General features: G+C 39.0%; 1 pseudogene; it reads left to right on the top strand.

Annotated features, from left to right (window-relative positions):
• Positions 1-884: 884 nt before the first annotated feature.
• Positions 885-7113, top strand: LOC101276099 (NADH dehydrogenase [ubiquinone] 1 alpha subcomplex subunit 12-like; annotated as a pseudogene).
• Positions 7114-21771: the final 14658 nt, after the last annotated feature.

Below are 21771 nucleotides of genomic sequence, written 5' to 3'. Positions count from 1 at the left end.
TCCTAACAGATTCCAGTTCATATATAGGTCTAACGTTTTAGAGCTGTAGAATGTTTCAATCAACAATATATGACCTTAGGAAAACTTGCTTAAATCTCCCTGAACTTCAGTTTTTCATGGGTCAAACAGAAGTCTGAGATGTCAACCTGGAATCAGAACGTTAATGGATCAGAACTCTAGAATCTGCTGGGAAGTATGCTTGGAAGTATGGTTAAACCCTGATCATTTTAAGAAATGTGTCCTGAGACCTTAGCTAATTCTAAATTTCCCAAAACCACTTAGTGAGACGTGGATGGTGAAACAGTTCACCTAGGAGCTAAGTGACTCTCTGTGAGGCTTGCTGTGGTCCTTAGGGTGGCCTTGGAAGGGACTGTCACAGCTGAGAATGCCTGTGGTCTGCCCGGGGTGTGTTCTAAGGACTCTGGTCATGCCCATCTTGTCTGATTAGCTCCTCAGGATAGAAATGATCTTCCCAAGGCGGTGACCAAATTCTAACCTGGGATCACTAGAAAAATCCAATTGTATTTGTATAATTGTATTTCAGGGCGGTGGATCACAGGGGCCATGATACACGCAAATATTTGATAGATAATTCAATTGAATATCTTTATAATTACATTCAAAGCACACAGCACAGGAGGGGAGCGAAGGGGTCAGACTGAGTCTGGTAGGAACTTAAGCCTCCTCTGTCTGAGTTGAGAAAGGCTTCCTGGAGAAGGCAGGAGTCACTTGAATAACCACTGGGACTCCATCTGCACCTAGTGTGTTGGGTTAAATCCAAACTGGCCAGGACTTGCAACCAGAGAGACTCAAGTGGGCTGGAACACAGGAATTTCAAGCATTGAGGGCTTGACATATGTCCCGTCACCAAGAATTACTTGCACATGTCTTGTTCCTCTACTGAGCGCAAGCTGCCTGAAGGCAAGAACCTTGACATGATTGAAACCTTCATGGGCCCCTGGACAGTGCCCGGTACCTGGCACTTGGCAAGGGGTAGGTGTCAAAAAATTGAAGGAAGTCATATTATAGCCCCAGAGCTGGAATGGTTTGAAATCAGAGAGCTGCTATACTTTGATCCTGCTAGGATGGCTAGACTCTCTTCCCAGCCGTGACCCTGGGGAAGGAGAAGATGTGTAAGGAAAAGAGTAGAACTGAAGCTTTCCTCGTTCCTCCCAGGTAGAAATGTGCCTAAACAGAAAGCAGAGAGGTGAGCAGACGTGCTGGGCGCTTCAAATACTGTACACAGAGTGTGCTTTTCCCCCTACCCCATCCCCATTGCATCCCTCCTCACCTCTCCTTCGTGTCAGGAAAGTCTGGAGTACAGAGTTAAATAATGATGTTCAGTTGAGTTCCATTCACATTCACTGAGTATCTGGTAGATTTGGTACTATTGTTCAAAACGTTTGCTATGCTTCCCTGTGAGAAAATTCTATTTCCCTTCCTCAGTGAAGCAGAGTTGGCTGCCTAACTGGCTTTAGCAATGGAAAGCAAGTGGAGGTAACTCTCTCCTCTGAGCAGAAACTTTAAGAGCGAGTCTGTGACTCGACATCGTCTGTTTTCCCTCTGCCATGAGATCTGCCACATTCCAGATAAAAATTGCTCATCAGTCTGAGTTCCAGATTAAACAGGATGTGGAACAGGGTCCAAGCTGACCAACACTGGACATGTGGTGCGAAAAAGAAAAACGCTTTTCCTTACAAGCCACCAAATTTGAGGGTGGTTTGTTTTTGCACCATAACAGCCTATGCTATTGATACAAGTACACTTTCCAAGTGTAAGGAACTGTGTCAGGTGCTAGAATACAAAAGTAAATGGCATGGACCATCATCTCTAAGAGACGCCTAATCTGTGATAGAGACAGAAACATACTCAGCAAAGTATTACCTGAATCAGATTTGTGAGGAAAATCTCATAGACTCTTTCCTGATAAAATACCTCGAGGAAAAGCAGTCCAGAGGCATGTATGCAGCTGATCGGGTAATATGGTCAGTGTGTCCAAAGAGTGGCATTTGGAGACCACAGCATCCAGGGGATTCTAGGGGGTGTTTATTATTCACAGAAATCAAGATGTCAGTATGTCCCAGTTTGGGTTTATATTATTTTTCCTAGTTGCATTTTGATTAGCACTTTCTTTTACTCCATCAAAGTATCTCAGTTTAGATAATGAATTATATAATCACCCCAACATTAATATGACTAAAGCTTCTTGGTTGTTAATGGTCTGAGGCTGGCATCCTGGACGGGCCATGCTTCTCAGACAGGCTGACTGCATAAGTTGAGTGTACCAGATGGGCCATGCTGACTGACAGGATAAAATCTCAGATCACCTGCCACACCTACAGATCCCTGCTGAGAAAGAAGCCCAGGGGTGTCTTTCAGAAAAATACTCTTACGCTTTTGCACCGAGACCCTAATTGGCCCTGATACTTCTGCCACAACTGATTAAATCTGAGAATATGTGCCAGAGTTGACTGTGGACAGTCTGGAAGAAGGGCGGTGACACATTTTAAAACTGATTTGTTGGGCTTCCCTGGTGACGCAGTGGTTGAGAGTCCGCTTGCCGATGCAGGGGAAGCGGGTTCGTGCCCCGGTCCGGGAAGATCCCACATGCCGCGGAGCGGCTGGGCCCGTGAGCCATGGCCGCTGAGCCTGCACGTCCGGAGCCTGTGCTCCACAACAGGAGAGGCCACAACAGTGAGAGGCCCACGTACCGCAAAAAACAAAACAAAACAAAACAGAAACTGATTTGTTCATCCATTCAAGAAATATTTACTGGGCACCTATTCTGTGGCAGGCCATCTATACTGAATCGTGACAAACTACCATAGCCGTATGCTGTCTTGGGAAATATGACAGCGAGACGCATTGTGCGGGCGGGAGGACCGGGAGAAGGAAGCAGCACCAGTGGGCTCCCATTCTGAGGAGGTAACAAGAGGGCACTCAGGCTGCTGCTAAATCAGAACCTGGTGGGCTGTGGTTCTAAAGCTTCTTACCCTAGAGGGAGCACCCCGGTCATGGGAGTGCTGGGACCCTCTGGAGCTAGCTTTGTGGCTGCTGAGATGGGTTAACCTACCTCCCGATTCCCACCTGCATCCCAAAAACCAACCCCCATCTAGGGTTGCCAAATTTGGCAAATAAAACCTCAGGGTGCCAGTTATATTTGAATTTCAGATAAACAAGGAATACTTTTTAAATCTAAGTACATCCATACAATATCTGGGACATATTTATACTAAAAGATTATTTGTTGTTTATATGAAATTCTAATTAACTGGGTGTCCTAGATTTTGTCTGGCAATCTTAACCCTAACTGCCACATCTTCATTGATGTGGCAGTTAAACTTGGAGCCTTGATTTGCTTTGCTACTGCTACTGCTTTCCCTTTTGGAAGGTCTGCAACTGTAGCTATTAGACCTAAAAGATAAGTAACCCTTAACTTCTGCCCCTTGGTTTGATTCTTGGCTTATCAGAAATTCAGATTGAGTCCACATTGGACTCCATTTGCAGAATCTGGGACCTCTCTTCCCTCTTAATCTCTCTGACACTCGGTTTGGTCAACAGGAACATGGGAATAATTTGAAAGATGTAAGGTCACTTACTCAATCAACAAACATTTACCAAACATTTTCTATATGCCAGGTACCCCATTCAGTGATCGAGACATACATAGGCCTTTCCCTCCAGGAACTCACCAGCCAGTGACAGATATGAGAGTGAAAAAACAGATGACATGTATTGGGACAAGAGCATTGATTGGCATACAGAAGATTGGCAGCCCGGTACCTGGTTCAGTTGCTCCATAAATGCTGACTAGTCTCCAGGGACAGAGCTCTGGGCTCTCTTTCTTCCCACCCTATCTTAGCACTCCTCCAAGAGTTGAAGGCCTGCTCTGGCTTTCAGCCCTGGAGTGAGGTCCCCCCTGGCAAGGGTCCCTGACATCTTGGTCTGGCTTTCTAACCTCCACTTTTGATGCTCTGTCTACCTCTCCTGCCAGGACCTCCTGCTGCCTCCCTCTAGACCTCCCTGATTCTGACCTCCCACTCTGATGACAGGCCTTGACCCAGTGGTTCCATTAATCTGACTTCCAGGCATCAGGCATCCACAGAAGAGCTTGTCCAAGTGAGAATGATTCCCACTGTACCCTTTCACTTGGGCAAAAAATATGCCTGTGTCATAAAGCAGTTCCCTTTTTTAACACGACCTTGTGAGTGTGGGCAATCACAGTGTGACAAGCCTAGTGGTGATGTTAAAGATGTGTAAGAGTATCAGAGATGGAAATAAAACACGATCCAGGTTTTCCAACCAGGAAGTGGGTCTATTCATGTAGCTACGTCTTTAATGCCACTTCAACTGTCTAGTTTCTGAGTTAGCTCAAGCAATGTCAAACCTGCGACCCAGCACCGGCAGCTTGAGAGTGGGAGTGTCAGTGCAGATCTATTTCTGTGGCAAGTTCGGTACAGGCTGAATTTAAAATATGAAAAACAAAAGTGAGGCTCATGATTATGCCACCGAAAGGGGGGGAGGGGATAAAAACACAAGACTTCTACAGAAGCACCATCACCCTCCTCCCAACTGCAACTTATTACAAGTGTTTCTCTATTCCAGCTCCTAACATCATGTGCCAAGCTGAAAGAGGCAACTCATTGTGAGGTTTTACTGTGCCTGCTTTTAGTAGCCAGCTCTGGTCCTGCCAACCCTTCTATCCTCTCGCCAAATAGAAAGTTGCAACACAGAGGAAATTGTCTTTTGCTGAGTGGAGGAATGGCAAAGTCCCCACAAACTAGGTCTTACTGTTTCCTTGGGGTCCAATGGAAGAGAAAGGGGGAACTGCTGCTGTGTTTCAGGCTCACACAGATTCTCCAACATCCCAGGCAGGGGAGGTAGGGAGGATGAACTGGGGGCAGTTATGTAGGGTTTTTTTGTTTTTTTTTAACCTAAATGCTCAGAAGTACCTCCACCAATAACTGGAGTCTAACATCAGTGAGTAAGATTGAAATGACCCAAGTATAAAATTAGCGTTTCTCATGTTAAGCACTCTTGTTTTGTGACAGTTGTTTCCTGGTAGGATGCTAATATAGCCTCTCGCATGCCCCTATAGGAATAAAACTAGTGGAGAGGCTGCTATACAGGAGAGCTGTTGACCTGGCCTGCTCTCTCCAGGCATTTTCACCCATCCATGTTGGCTGGGCCTCCACAGTGATCTGACAGCATGACCACCTTACTTACGCCAAAACTGGTTTCGAAGGGCAAGAAGAAAACTGGGCATTTCTACTTATAATGAACAAGGAGTTTATGATAAAAAATAAGTTTCGAAGGGCAAGAAGAAAACTGGGCATTTCTACTTATAATGAACAAGGAGTTTATGATAAAACATTGTGAACTCAGGGTGGGGGGAGGGGAGGGAGATGTCGGAACTAGCCCCCTTTTGTTCCCTGAGGTCTAGCCTTGGCCTTGCAGCATCTTTTGTCGGGATCTCATGAGTCTTCATTGTTTGAGTAGTGATTTGTGGTGCATGGTTGCTGACTAATTTTCCTTTCTCTTTAAATTCCTGTGTCTGCTTTTTAGGCATTTTTATCTTTCCATTTCTTCTTCATGAAAGGGACTTCAAATAGAAATGGAAAAAGGAATCTCCTACAGATGAACTCTTACAGATTGTCAGCTTTTGCAACACAACTCTTATTTGCAACATAAATTCCTTCATCACTAGATTGGAAGAGATGTGTAAACTCCTCCAACCAGTATATCATTGACTTGGGTTGCCTCCCATTTTTTAGCATAACTTTTCAGTTAGATAAGGACTGGAAATTTCCAGAACTGAAAATATATTTTCAAATTGGCATACAACGGTATACCTGTAGGGCATGTAATTTTAATTCATTCATTAACTCAACCAATAAAAATGTTTACTGCGTACAATGTGCCAGACCAAAAACTAGGTATCGTAAGCTTAACAGTGAACAAGATAAGTACAATCCTTGCCTTCCAGGAGTCAGAATTCATTCCTCCATTCATTCTTTATTTCACAAGTATTTACTGAGTGTCACAAGTCTACTGGACATAATGCCAGGCCTGAAGATATAAAATAATTCCCTGGTCCTCCTAGTATCTCTGTATTCTTAATTTTTTCCTCAGTTCCAATGGCTTATTTTATACAAAATTTCAGCTCTGCAACTGAAAAACAACTATGATTGCAATTATCAGTAGTCCAAGACAGTATCTTTCAAAAATTCCAAACTACTAATTTTCGGCAATTTTTTTCAACTAATTAAATCCGAATCAGGTTTGTCCCATTTGAGACTTCATTAAAACTGAAGTGTTTGCTGTTTGAATGCTGTTTTGTAAAGTAAACACAGCCAGAAGGAATAAGCATTGTTAGGGCTTCATTTTCCACAAGGTTCTGCTTCCCTGCTCTCCTCATTCTAAGTCTTAGAATTTGGCTATTAAATATACATTTGTATATCCATCCTAATGTGTTTCTTAAATTGTTTTTATTATGACAATGAAAAGAATTAGTTCTAAATGCATAAAATCAGCTTCTAATTCTTACCGAAGAAGACGTAAGAGGAGTCTGAATATTCTCCCACGTGAAATGTTCTATCATGCGCTCCCAGCTGCTCCTGGCGGCTTTCTCCCTGAGCGGGTTTTGCTTGGTGCAGCCCGGAGGCTGGGCCTGTGGGACACGACGGAGTTCCTGCGAGTCCCGAATGCGGGCTGCAGCGGGTCAGCAGCCACGTCGGCCTCCACGGCAATCTATGAATTTTCCTCAGGGCAAACGACGTGAGGATTGGTACATTAGTGGGGAAGACAAACATGGAAACAAACACTCTGAAGACAGCAAGCAGCTTTTGGGCCATCACTGATGAGTCATACACACTACTGAAATGAATGGCAGGAACACATCACGGGATGTGGATGGAAGCATGGTGCCCCCGGAACGGCATCCTTGGCTTCACTGTGCAATCAATGATGCTCCAACAACAAGAACACGACTGCTGATAAGTTCATTTGGACAAACCATGAATTCATGGAAGTGGCACTCCAGAACAATATGTAGTTTATTCCACCAGAAAGAAGATTCAGGAGTGCACCCCACCTTCAACACCTTACAAGTAAAGACAATGAAAAACAGTTTAAACACATAAAATATAGGACTTTTCATGTAACTGCCCTTTTACTGCTTACTATTAACTTGATTAAAATTGTTTGACTGGGCTTCCCTGGTGGCGCAGTGGTTGAGAGTCCGCCTGCCGATGCAGGAGACACGGGTTCGTGCCCCGGTCCGGGAAGATCCCACATGCCGTGGAGCGGCTGGGCCCGTGAGCCACGGCCACTGAGCCTGCGCATCTGGAGCCTGTGCTCCACAACGGGAGAGGCCACAACAGTGAGAGGCCCGCGTACCACCAAAAAAAAAAAAAAAAAAAATTGTTTGACTAAGGGAAAGAAGTGTCAAATTAGAGAGTCAAATCAAAAAGTGGAACTAAAGTACATGGAGGTCATTCAAATGCAAACTACATAGATTCCTCATAAATTACTGGTGTCAAGGTAGGAAGGAAAGAGATGCAACGTTGACAGGAAGTTACTAAAATAACAGGCCAAATAAATTAAAAATTTGATTCTTAAAACATTGGGCATCAGGCAACACATGACAGTGATCTGTGAGAAACGTGCCCTACAATTGCCCCAACTTCCTGCCTTCAGAGCTTTTCCAGGCTACAGCACGGGGATGGGGAAAGAAACCAGGCTGAGTCCCGGAGCTTCCCTGAGTTGAAGAGACAGAGCTGAATGTTCATGGAGGCCCAAGCAGCTAGAACTCACAGGGGAAATGATGGTAGAGGAGAGAGCTCTGATTTAGGCAGAGAAGAAAGCAGCTTTTAGTTTGCTTAAGACCTACAAATGTTTCATCAACTGTTCAGAAGTAGTTGGCTCTAGGGTCTTATCCTGTGTAAAAGAAACAGCTCTCTCATCCCTGTGGCTGAAACAGCACAGTTTTGCAGCTTGACAGGTAGGGCCTAGATTCCCAAATTGGTTGCATTTGAAGGAATCCTTCTTCCTGGTTTGGGTACTAACATAATAATTTCTATTTTGGTCTGGCCAGCTAAATGATGTAGTTGGTGAATTGCATCCTAGTATTGAAACAATATGAACAACAGCCTATACCATCTGAGATGAAATTTAACTCTCTTCCTCTGTAGGCTTCGGTGGTTAGAGATGGTTCTTCAAAGGCCATCTCCAGTGCCTTTGTCATCCATGATGCCTGCTCTTAATCATGTGAATATAAACAATTCACTTTCTCTTATCATAATTATCATATACTGACTTCCTTTCCTTATTGACATATCACCAACATTGATCATCTCACACTTTAAAATCTGAACTTACTGGGTCTTTATTGTCCATCTTTTGAATCACCAGCTGTCCTTCTGTATATGTGAGGATATCAGCGTTCACTGAGAGTGTCTTTCTTGATTCCCCTCGTGCCATTCTCTTCTGGACTCATTATATTGCTAGTGCTCATTGTACTATTCTCTAATATTTATATTAATAGGACTCACTGCACCAGTCTCTACTCACTGCATACATTCTTCCTGTAATGTACAGCCATGTCTCCAACTTCCAGCCACAAGATTAAATCCCCATTGATTTCCAGAGCTCTTGACTAGTATTTCCTGTTGCCTTCTGGATCTTTCTACCTGCATATCCTACAAGTACCAGAATATATGAATTTTCCCTGTTCCTGATTCCAATTAACAGCACCATGATTCACCAAGAGACCCAGACCAAACTGCCACCAGCACCACCACAAAACCTCACCAAGTGCTTAGGCTCGAGTCTCTCAAATTGACCTACTCTATGCCTCTTAAATATTACTCCAATCTGTATGCACGGTCCTTTCCATACTCAGGCTTACATGCATCCTTTTAATATGGATCTCTTTGGAATATAAAATGGGCCATTTTAAACCCTTCTTTAAAAGAACAAGTGTTCTTTAAACACTTGCTTTTAAAAAGATGTTCTGTTTAAGCAGCACAGAGAACAGGAAAGAGAACATCCTTTCCTTTACAAACATATAGAAATAAAAAATAAAATATAGCAAAATATTTTAATACAGAGCTGAACTCAAAAGACAAAAAGGGAAATCAACCAGAAACAAAGCAGGAGTCAAAGCCAGAACATTAAACTCAAGAGCTGAAATAATAGTACAGCCTGGTGGTATATTGGATATATTTGGCCAAAGGGAAAATATCCAAGTAGTGACAGAAAATATGGCCTTGAGGCCATGCATGTGATGAAGATGAGTTCACAACACAAGAGAATCAGCAAATGTAACAGAGAGATTACCACTACAAAGAATATGGGATAAAGTAACAGGCAAAGTGCTTATAAAACTATCTCCTTAAAACTATTAAGGAGGTAAAAAATTAAGAAAGAAGGAAAGGGTGATACTTTTTAAATGGCAATGTAAAAAAGAGAAATTATAATATCATAAGATGAAAGATTTAGTAACTAAAATTAAAAACTCAATGAACTGGAGAACAGCAGTTTAAATATAGTAGAAGAAAGAATTAGTGAATTAGAATATAGGTGAGAAATTTATGCATAAAGGAACACAGAAAATAAAGAGATGGAAAATAGAAAAGAAAGGTTAAAGTATAAGATCTATCTGAAGAACATAATAGAAAGCCAGCATATATCTCATAGGAATTAGAACGAAAGAGATGGAATATTTGAAGAGGTAAAAACTGAGAAACATTTAGAATTGACAAAAAACATGAATTCTCAAATTTAAGACTGGGACTCAGTAGAGATTGTCACCAGATGAAAGAAAGTCTCAAATTTAATTCTGAAATTTAAGAAGCATATCAAAGGGCATAAATAAAAACCGATATCCTGGGACTTCCCTGGTGCTTCAGTGGTTAAGAATCCACCTGCCAATGCAGGGGACACGGGTTTGAGCCCTGGTCCAGGAAGATCCCACATGCCGCGGATCAACTAAGCCCATGTGCCACAACTACTGAGCCTGAACTCCAGAGCCCACAAGCCACAACTATTGAGCCCGTGAGCCAAACTACTGAAGCCTGTACGCCTAGAAACTGTGCTCCACAGCAAGAGAAGCCACTGTGATGAGAAGCCCACATGCCCCAAAGAAGAGTAGCCCCCACTCGCTGCAACTAGAGAAAACCCATGTGCAGCAATGAAGACCCAACAAAGGCAAAAAATAAATAAAATAAAATAATTCCTTGGTAAGATAGGAATGGCTTTACCAGACCCCAAAGAGAATTAAAAACAACAACAACAATATCCTTCCTATATACATGATAGTGAGACTGAAAAATATAAACATAATAATCTTTTTTTTAACTGAACTATAGTTGATTGTATATTGTATTTGATTCAGTGCACAACATAGTGAGTCAGTGTTCTTGCATATTATACTCCATTATAGGTTATTACAAAATAAAATGTGTAATTTCCTGTGCTATGTAGGAGTTTGTACCTGTTAATCCAATACCCTTAATTTGTCCCTCCCCACTTCCCTTTCCCCTTTGTAACCATAAGTTTGTTTTCTATATCTGTGAGTTCACTTCTGTTCTGCATATACATTTGTTTGTATTATTTTTTAGATTCCACATAGAAGTGATATCATACAGTATTTTTCTTTGTCTGACTAATTTCACTTAGCATAATGCCCTCCAAGTCCATCTGTGTTGCTGCAAATGGCTAAATTTTGTTCTTTTGTAAGGCTGAGTAGTATCCCATTGTATATACATACCACATATTCTTTATCCATTTATCCATTGACAGACACTTGGGTTGTTTCCATATCTTGGCAATTGTAAATGATGCTGCTGTGAACATTGGGGTGCATGTATCTTTGCAAATCAGTGTTTTTGTTTTTGTTTTGTTTTTTTCAGATATATACCCAGGGGTGGAATTGCTGGGTCATATGGTGAAAGCATTTCCTCTAAAAACACAAATAAGACAAGGATGCCTACTCTTGCCATTATTATTCAACATATTTTTGGAAGTCCTAGCCATAGCAATCAAAGAAGAAAAAGAAATAAAAGGAATTCAAATTGAAAAGGAAGAAGTAAAACTGTCACTGTTTACAAATGACATGATACTTTACATAGAAAATCATAAAGATGCCAACAGAAAACTACTAGAACTCATCAATGAATTCAGTAAAATTGCAGGATACAAAATTTATATACAGAAATCTATTGCATTTCTATACGTTAACAACAAAGTATCAGAACAAGAAATTAAGGAAACAACCCCATTTGCCATCACATCAAAAAGAATAAAATACCTAAGAATAAACCTACCTAAGGAGGCAAAAGACCTGTACTCTGAAAACTATAAGACACTGATGAAAGAAATTGAAGACAAACAAACAGATTTAAACATATACCATGTTTTTGGATTGGAAGAATTAATATGCTAAAATGACCATATCACTCAAGGCAATTTACAGGTTCAATGCAATCTCTAACAAAATACCAGTGGCATTTTTCACAGAACTAGAGCAAGTAATATTAAAATATGTATGGAATGACAAAAGACCAAGAATTGCCAAAGCAATCCTGAGAAAAAGAACAAAGCTGAAGGTATAACCCTTCCTGACTTCAGACCATACTACAAAGCTACAGTAATCAAAACAGCATTATACTGGCACAAAAACAGACACATATATCAGTAGAACAGGATAGAGAGCCCAGAAATAAACCCACACACTTATGGTCAAATAATCTATGACAAAAGAGGCAAGAATATATAATGGAGAAAAGACAGTCTCTTTAATAAGTGGTGCTGGGAAAACTGGACAGCTACATGTAAAATAATGGAATTAGAACACTCCCTAACACCAAACACAAAAATAAACTCAAAATGGATTAAAGACCTAAATGTAAGATCAGAAACCAAAAAACTCCTTGAAGAAAATGTAGGCAGAATGCTCTTTGACATATATCACAACATATTTTTTGGATTTTTCTTTTAAAGTAAAGAAAATAAAAGAAAAATTAACAAATGAGACCTAATTAAACTTAAAAGTTTTTGCACAGCAAAGGAAGCTATCAACAAAACAAAAAAACAACGTACTGAATGGGAAAAAAAATTTGCAAATGATATTACCAATAAGGGATATTACAGATGTTAATATCCAATGTTACTATCCAACATCTATAAACAGCTCATACAACTCAACATCAAAAATACAAAAAACCTGAGTTAAAAATGGGCAGAAGAACTGAATAGACATTTTTCCAAAGAGGAAATGCAGATGGCCAACAGGCACGTGAAAAGATGGTCAACATTGCTAGTCATCAGAGAAAAGCAAATCAAAACCACCGTGATATATCACCTCACACCTGATGATAAAATGGCTATCATCCAAAAGAACACAGATAACAAATGTTGACAAGGATGTGAAGAAAACGGAATCCTCATACACTGCTTGTGGGAATGTAAATTGGTGCAGCCACTGTGGAAAACAGTATGGAAGTTTCTCAAAACTAAAAATAGAGCTACCATGAGATGATCATGATTTTATCTTTCCTTTCATTAATGTGGTGTATCAGTATCACATTGATTGATTTGCATATGTTGAACCATCCTTGTGACACTGTAATAACTCCAACTTGATCATGGTGTATGAACCTGTTTATGTATTGTTGGATTCAGTTTGCTAATATTTTACTGAGGATTTTTGCATCTATATTCATCAAAAATATTGGCCTGTTATTTTATTTTTTTGTAGTATCTTTGTCTCTTTTTGGTATCAGGGTAATGGTGGCCTTGTAGAATGAATTTGGGAGTGTTCTGTCCTCTTCAATTTTTTGGAATAGTTTGAGAAGAGTAGGTATTAGCTCTTCTTTACATGTTTGGTAGAATTCCACTGTGAAGCTATCCAGTCCTAGTCTTTTGTTTGCAGGGAGGTTTTTTTTTTTTAAATTACTATTACAGATTCAATTTCATGTCTAGTGATCAGTTTGTTCAAATTGTCTGTTTCTTCTTGATTCAGTCTTAGAAGACTGTATGTTTCTAGAAATTTGGCCATTTGTTCTAGGTTGTCCAATTTGTTGGCATAAAACTGTTCTTAGTATCTTTTTATGATTTTTTGCTTCTGTGGTATCAGTTGTTATTTCTGCTCTTTCATTTCTTATTTTGTTTATTTGGGTCTCCTCTTTTCTTCTTGGTGAACATGGCTAAATGTTTATTAATTTTATTTATCCTTTCAAAAAACCAGGTCTTGATTTCATTGATCTTCTTTATTGTTCTTTTGTCTCTATTTTATTTATTTCCTCTTATATTTATTATTTCCTTTCTTCTGCTGACTTTGGGCTTTGCTTGTCCTCTTTTTTCTAATTCCTTTATTTCATTTTTTTAATTTAATTTTATTTTTTTATACAGCAGGTTCTTATTAGTTACAACTTTATACATATTAGTGTATATACGTCAATCCCAATCTCCCAATTCATCACAGCAGAAGCACCACCACCTCTGCTACATCCCCCCTTTGGTGTCCATATGTTTGTTCTCTACATCTGTGTCTCAATTTCTGCTCTGCGAACCGGTTCATCTGTACCATTTTTCTAGGTTCCACATATATGCGTTAATATACGATATTTGTTTTTCTCTTTCTGACTTACTTCCCTCTGTATGACAGTCTCTAGATTCATCCACATCTCTACAAATGACCCAATTTCATTCCTTTTTATGGCTGAGTAATATTCCATTGTGTATATATACCATATCTTCTTTATCCATTCATCTGTCAATGGACATTTAGGTTGCTTCCATGACCTGGCTATTGTAAATAGTGCTGCAATGAACATTGGGGTGCATGTGTCTTTTTCTAATTCCTTTAGATGGTAGGTTAGATTATTCAAGATTTTTCTTGTTTCTCGAGAAAGGTCAGTATCACTATGAACTTCTTAGAATTGCTTTTGCTGCATCCCATAGATTTTGAAAAGTTGTGTTTCCATCTTTTTTCTATGAAGACATTTTCTGATTTCCTCTTTGATTTCATCTTTGACCCATTGGGTTATTTTAGTAAGATGTTGTTTGGTCTCCATGTGTTCATTCTCTTCCCATTTTTCTTCTGCAGTTGATTTCTACTTGCATACCATTGTGGTTGGGAAAAAGTGTTTGATATAATTTCTATCCTATTAAATTTGTTGAGACTTGTATTGTGACCTAAGATGTGATCTATCCTGGAGAACATTTTATGTGCACTAGAAAAGAATGTGTATTCTGATTATTTTGGGTGTAATGTCCCATAGATATCAACTAAGTCCAATTGCTCTATTGTGTCATTTAACACTGCTTTTCTTTACTGATTTTCTATCTGGATGATCTGTCCATTGATGTCAGTGGGGTGTTAATGTTTTCTACTATTATTGTATTATTATCAATTTCTCCCTCTATGTCAGTTTAGTATTTTCTTTAAATATTTCGTTGCTCCTGTATTGGGTGCAGGATTGTTAGCGAATATAATATCTTCTTCATGTATTGAGCCCTTCATCATTATATGATGCCGTTGTTTGGCTTTTCTTATATCCTTTGTTTTAAAATCTATTTTGGGGCCCTGAACCAAGATGGCAGAGTAGAAGGACGTCCTTTCACTCTCTCTTACGAGACACCAGAATCACAACTAACTGCTGGACAATCATCAACAGCAAGACGCTGGAACTCATCAAAAAACATACCCCACATACAATGACAAAGGAGAAACCAAAATGAGACGGTAGAGGGGCACAATCACAGTAAAATCAAATCCCATAACTGCTGGGTGGGTAACTCACAGACTGGAGAACAATTATACCACAGTAGTCCACCCACTGGAGTGGAGGTTCTTAGCCCCACATCAGGCTTCCCAACCTGGAGGTCTGGCAATGAGAGGAGGAATTGCTAGAGAATCAGACTTTGAAGGCTAGTGGGATTTGATTGCAGGATTTCAACAGAGACTGCAGGAAACAGAGACTGCACTCTTCGAGGGAACACACAAAGTAGTGTGCACATAGGACCCAGGGAAAGAGCAGTAACCCCAGGGGAGACTGAGGCAGACCTACCTGCTAGTGTTGAAGGGTCTCGTGCAGAGGCGGGGGTGGCTGCTCACTGTGGAGACAAGGACACTGTCAGCAGAAGTTCTGGGAAGTCCTCCTTGGTGTAAGCCCTCCCAGAGTCTTCCATTAGCCCACAAAAGAGCCCAGGTAGTCTCCAGTGTTGTGTTGCCTCCAGCTAAACAACGAACAGGGAGGGAACCCAGCCCCACCCATCACCAGACAAGTGGATTAAAGTTTTACTGAGCTCTGTCCACCAGAGCAACAGTCAGCTCTACCCACCACTAGTCCCATCAGGAAACTTGCACAAGCCTCTTAGATAGCCTTATCCACCAGAGGGCAAACAGCAGAAGCAAGAAGAACTACAGTCCTGCAGCCTGTGAAAAAAAAACCACATTCACAAAAAGATAGACAACGAAAAGGCACAGGGCTATGTACCAGATGAAGGAACAAGACAAAACCCCAGAAAAACAACTGAATGAAGTGGAAATAGGCAAACTTCTAGGAAAATAATTCAGAATAATGATAGTGAAGATGATCCAGGACCATGGAAAAAGAATGGAGGCAAAGATCAAGAAGAGGCAAGAAATGTTTAACAAAGACCTAGAAGAATTAAAGAACAAACAAACAGAGATGAACAATACAATAACTGAAATGAAAACTACACTAGAAGGAATCAATAGCAGAATAACTGAGGCAGAAGAACGGATAAGTGACCTGGAAGACACAATGGTGGAATTCACTGCTGCAGAACAAAATAAAGAAAAAAGAATGAAAAGAAATGAGGACAGCCTACTAGACTTCTGGGGCAACATTAAATGCAACAACATTCGCATTATAGGGGTCACAGAAGGAGAAGAGAGAGAGAGAGGACCCAAGAAAATATTTGAATAGATTATAGTGGAAAACTTCCCTAACATGGGAAAGGAAATAGCCACCCAAGTCCAGGAAGTACGGAGAGTCCCATACAGGAGAAAGCCAAGGAGAAACACACCAAGACACATAGTAATCAAATTGACAAAAATTAAAGACAAAGAAAAATTATTGAAAGCAACAAGGGAAAAATGACAAACAACATACAAGGGAACTCCCATAAGGTTAACAGCTGATTTCTCAGCAGAAACTCTACAAGCCAGAAGGGAGTGGCATGATATACTTAAAGTGATGAAAGGGAAATTCTACAACCAAGATTACTCTACCTGCCAAGGATCTCATTCAGATTCGATGGAGAAATCAAAAGCTTTACAGGCAAGCAAAAGCTAAGAGAATTCAACAGCACAAAACCAGCTCTACAACAAATGCTAAAGGAACTTCTCTAATTGGTAAACACAAGGAAAGAAAAGGACCTACAAAAACAAACCTAAAACAAGTAAATTGGTCATAGGAACATACATATCGATAATTACCTTAAATGTGAATGGATTAAATGCTCCAATCAAAAGACACAGGCTTGCTGAATGGATACAAAAACAAGGCCCATATATATGCTGCCTACAAGAGACCCACTTAAGACCTAGGGACACATACAGACTGAAAGTGAGGGGATGGAAAAAGATATTCCATGCAAATGGATATCAAAAGAAAGCTGGAGCAGCAATACTCATATCAGATAAAATAGACTTTAAAGCAAAGAATGTTACAAGAGACAAGGAAGGAGACTACATAATGATCAAGGGACCAATCCAAGAAGAAGATATAACATTATAAATATATATGCACCCAACATAGAAGCACCTCAATACATAAGGCAAATGCTAACAGCTATAAAACAGGAAATAGACAGTAACACAATAATAGTGGGGGACTTTAACACCTCACTTACACCAATGGACAGATCATCCAAACAGAAAATTAACAAGGAAACACAAGCTTTAAATGACACAATAGACCAGATAGATTTAATTGATATTTATAGGATATTCCATCCAAAAACAGCAGATTACACTTTCTTCTCAAGTGGTCACGGAACATTCTCCAGGATAGATCGCATCTTGGGTCAAAAATCAAGCCTCAGTAAATTTAAGAAAATTGAAATCATATCAAGCATCTTTTCAGACCACAACACTATGAGATTAGAAATGAATTACAGGAAAAGACACATAAAGAACACAAACACATGGAGGCTAAACAATAGGTTACTAAATAACAAAGAGATCACTGAAACTCAAAGAGGAAACCAAAAAATACCTAGAGACAAATGACAATGAAAACACAATGATCCAAAACCTATGGGATGCAGCAAAAGCAGTTCTAAGAGGGAAGTTTATAGCTGTACAAGCCTACCTCAAGAAACAAGAAAAATCTCAAATAAACAATCTAACCTTACACCTAAAGGAACTAGAGAAAGAAGAAAAAACAAAACCCAAAGGTAGCAGAAGGAAAGAAATCATAAATATCAGAGCAGAAATAAATGAAACAGAAACAAAGAAAGCAATAGCAAAGATCAATAAAACTAAAAGATGGTTCTTTGAGAAGATAACAAAATTGATAAACTATTAGCAAGACTCATCAAGAAAAAGAGGGAGAGGACTCAAATCAATAAAATTAGAAACGAAAAAGGAGAATTTAAAATGGACACCACAGAAATACAAAGCATCCTAAGAGACTACTACAAGCAACTCTATGCCAATAAAATGGACAATCTGGAAGAAATGGACAAATTCTTAGAAAGCTATAACCTTCCAAGACTGAACCAGGAAGAAATAGAAAATATGAACAGACCCATCAAAAGTAATGAAATTTAAACTGTGATTAAAAATCTTCCAGGAAACAAAAGTCCAGGACCAGATGGCTTCACAGGTGAATTCTATCAAACATTTAGAGAAGAGCTAACACCCATTCTTCTCAACCTCTTTCAAAAAATTGCAGAGGAAGGAACACTCCCAAACTCATTCTGCAAGGCCACCATCACCGTGATACCAAAACCAGACAAAGATACTACAAAAAAAGAAAATTACAGACCAACATCACTGATGAATATAGATGCAAAAATCCTCAACAAAATACTAGCAAACAGAATTCAACAACACATTAAAAGGATCATACAACATAATCAAGTGGGATTTCTCCCAGGGATGAAAGGAATCTTCAATATACATACACAAATCAATAAATGTGATACATCATATTAACAACTTGAAGAATAAAAACCACATGATAATCTCAATAGATGCAGAAAAAGTTTTTGAAAAAATTCAACACCCATTTATGATAAAAACTCTCCAGAAAGTGGGCATAGAGGGAACCTACCTCAAGAAAATAAAGGCCATATATGACAAACTCACAGCTAACATCATTCTCAATGGTGAAAAACTGAAAGCATTTCCTCTAAGATCAGGAACAAGACAAGGATGTCCACTCTCACCACTATTATTCAACATAGTTTTGGAAGTCCTAGCCTAGGCAATCAGAGAAGAAAAAGAAATAAAAGGAATACAAATTGGAAAAGAAGAAGTAAAACTGTCACTGTTTGCAGATGACATGATACTATACATAGAGAATCGTAAAGATGCCACCAGAAAACTACGAGAGCTAATCAATGAATTTGGTAAAGTTGCAGGATACAAAATTAATGCACAGAAATCTCTTGCATTCCTATACACTAATGATGAAAAAGCTGAAAGTGAAGTTAAAGAAACACTCCCATTTACCATTGCAACATAAAGAATAAAATACCTAGGATTAAACCTACATAGGGAGACAAAAGCCCTGTATGCAGAAAATTATGACACTGATGAAAGAAATTAAAGATGATACAAACAGTTGGAGATATATACTATGTTCTTGGATTGGAAGAATTAATATTGTGAAAATGACTATACTACCCAAAGCAATCTACAGATTCAGTGCAATTCCTATCAAATTACCAAGGGCATTTTTTATGGAACTAGAACAAATAATCTTAAAATTTGTATAGAGACACAAAAAGACCTCGAATAGCCAAAGCAGTCATGAGGGAAAAAACAGAGCTGGAGGAATCAGACCCCCTGACTTCAGACTATACCACAAAGCTACAATAATCAAGACAATATGGTACTGGCACAAAAACAGAAACATAGAACAATGGAACAAGATATAAAACCCACAGATAAACCCTCACACCTATGGTCAACTAATCTATGACAAAGGAGGCAAGGATATACAATGGAGAAAGACAGTCTCTTCAATAAGTGGTGCTGGGAAAATTGGACAGCTACATGTAAAAGAATGAAATTAGAACACTCCCTAACACCATTCACAAAAATAAACTCAAAATGAATTAGAAACCTAAATGTAAGATCAGACACTGTAAAACTGTTAGAGGCAAACATAGGAAGAACACTCTTTGACATAAATCACAGCAAGATCTTTTTTATCCACCTCCTAGAGTAACAGAAATAAAAACAAAAATAAACAAATGGGACCTAATGAAACTTCAAAGCTTTTGCAGAGCAAAGGAAACCATAAGCAAGACGAAAAGACAGCCCTTAGGATGGGAGAAAATATTTGCAAATGAAGCAACTGACAAAGGATTAATCTCCAAAATATATAAACAGCTCATGCAGCTCAATATTAAAATTAAAAAAAAACAGCCCAATTGAAAAATGGGCAGAAGACCTAAATAGACATTTCTCCAATGATATACAGATGGCCAAGAAGCACATGAAAAGCTACTCAACACCACTAATTATTAGAGAAATGTAAATCAAAACTACAATGAGGTATCACCTCACACCTGTTAGAATAGGCATCATCAGAAAATCTATAAACAGCAAACGCTGGAGAGGGTGTGGAGAAAAGGGAGCCCTCTTGCACTGTTGGTGAGAATGTAAATTAATACAACCACTATGGAGAACAGTATGGAGGTTCCTTAAAAAACTAAAAATAGAATTACCGTATGATCCAACAATCCCACTACTGGGCATATACCCAGAGAAAACCATAATTCAAACAGACACATGCATCCCAATGTTCATTGCAGCACTATTTACAATAGCCAGGTCATGGAAGCAACCCAGATGCCCATCGACAGATGAATGGATAAAGAAGATGTGGTACATATATACAATGGAATATTACTTAGCCATAAAAAGGAACGAATTTGGGTCATTTGTGGAGATGTGGATGGATCTAGAGACTGTTATACAGAGGGAAGTAAGTCAGAAAGAGAAAAACAAATATCATGTATTAACGCATATATGTGTAACCTTGAAAAATGGTACAGATGAACCGGTTTGCAGGTCAGAAATTGAGACACAGATGTAGAGAACAAATGTATGGACACCAAGGGAGGAAAGAGATGAGGTGTGGGGGTGTGGGTGTGATGAATTGGGTGATTGAGATTAACATGTATACACTGATGTGTATAAAATTGATGACTAATAAGAACCTGCTATATAAACAAATAAATAAAATAAAATTCAATACAAAATAAAATCTATTTTGCCTGATATGAGTATTGCTACCCCTGCTTTCTTGTTGTTTCTGTTTGCATGAAATATTTTCTCCATCTCCTCATTTTCAGTCTGTGTGTGTCTCTCACCCTGAAATGAGTCTCTTGTAGGCAGCATGGTGGGTCTTTTTTTTTATCCAATCAGCCACTCTATGTGTTTCAATTGGAGCATTTAGTACAGTGATATTTAAAGTAATTATTGATAAGTATTGCTTATTGCCATTTTACTACTTGTTTTCCAATTTTTTTGGTTGCTCTTCTCTGTTCATTTCTTCTTTTTTTGATTCTCCCATTGTGGTTTGATGATTTTCTCTTGTAGTATACTTGTGTTCCTTTCTAAAAAGTTTTTGTGTATATTGTAGGTTTCTGGTTTGTGCTCACCATGGGATTCATGTTGATCCATAATTATATCTACTCTCTTTAAATTGATTGTCATTTAAGGTCAAACACATTCTAAAAGATCTACATTTTTTACTCCCCTCCCCCACATTTTGTGTTTTTGATGTCATATTTTACACCTTCATTTTTATTCCTTTACTATTTATTGTAGGTATAGCTGCTTTTATACTTTTTATCTTTTAATCTATATATTGGCTTATTTAAGTGATCTTCAACCCTTACTATATATTTGCTGTACCTCTTGGGATTTTTCCTTTCCTATAGATTCTTCTTTTCCATTTAGAGAAGATGCTTCAACATTTCTTTTAGGGTAGATTTAGTATTGCTGAATTCTTTTAGTTTTTGCTTGTCTGAGAAATTCTTTATCTCTGTCTATTCTAAATGATAATCTTGCTGGGTAGAGCGTCCTAGGTTGCAGGTTTTTTCCCTTTCAGGTCTTGAATATATATAATGCCACTCCTTTCTGGCCTGTGAGTTTCTGCAGAGAAATCAGCTGATAGCCTTATTAGGATTCCCTTGTATATGACTCTTTGTTTTTCTTCTCTTGCTACCTTTAGTATTCTCTTTATTTTTAACTTTTGCCATTTTAATTAAATCTTGGTATGGGTCCTTTTGGATTCATCTTGTTTGGGTCCCTATGTGCTTCCTGTACCTGGATATCTGTTTGCTTCTTTAGGTTTGGGAAGTTTTCAGCAATAACTTCTTCAAATACATTTTTTATCCCCTTCTCTCTCTCTTCTCCTTCAGGACCCCCAATATTGTGAATGTCATCATGTTTTATATTATCCCATAGATCCCATATATAGATTTATTTTTTTAATTTGTCTTCTGTCTGCTGTTCTGATTGGATGATTTCCATTATTCTATCTCCCAGAT

Source organism: Orcinus orca, chromosome 11 (assembly GCF_937001465.1).
Source record: "Orcinus orca chromosome 11, mOrcOrc1.1, whole genome shotgun sequence".
In the NCBI taxonomy this organism is placed as follows: Eukaryota; Metazoa; Chordata; class Mammalia; order Artiodactyla; family Delphinidae; genus Orcinus; species Orcinus orca.
This window is presented reverse-complemented; position numbering and strand designations above follow the sequence as displayed.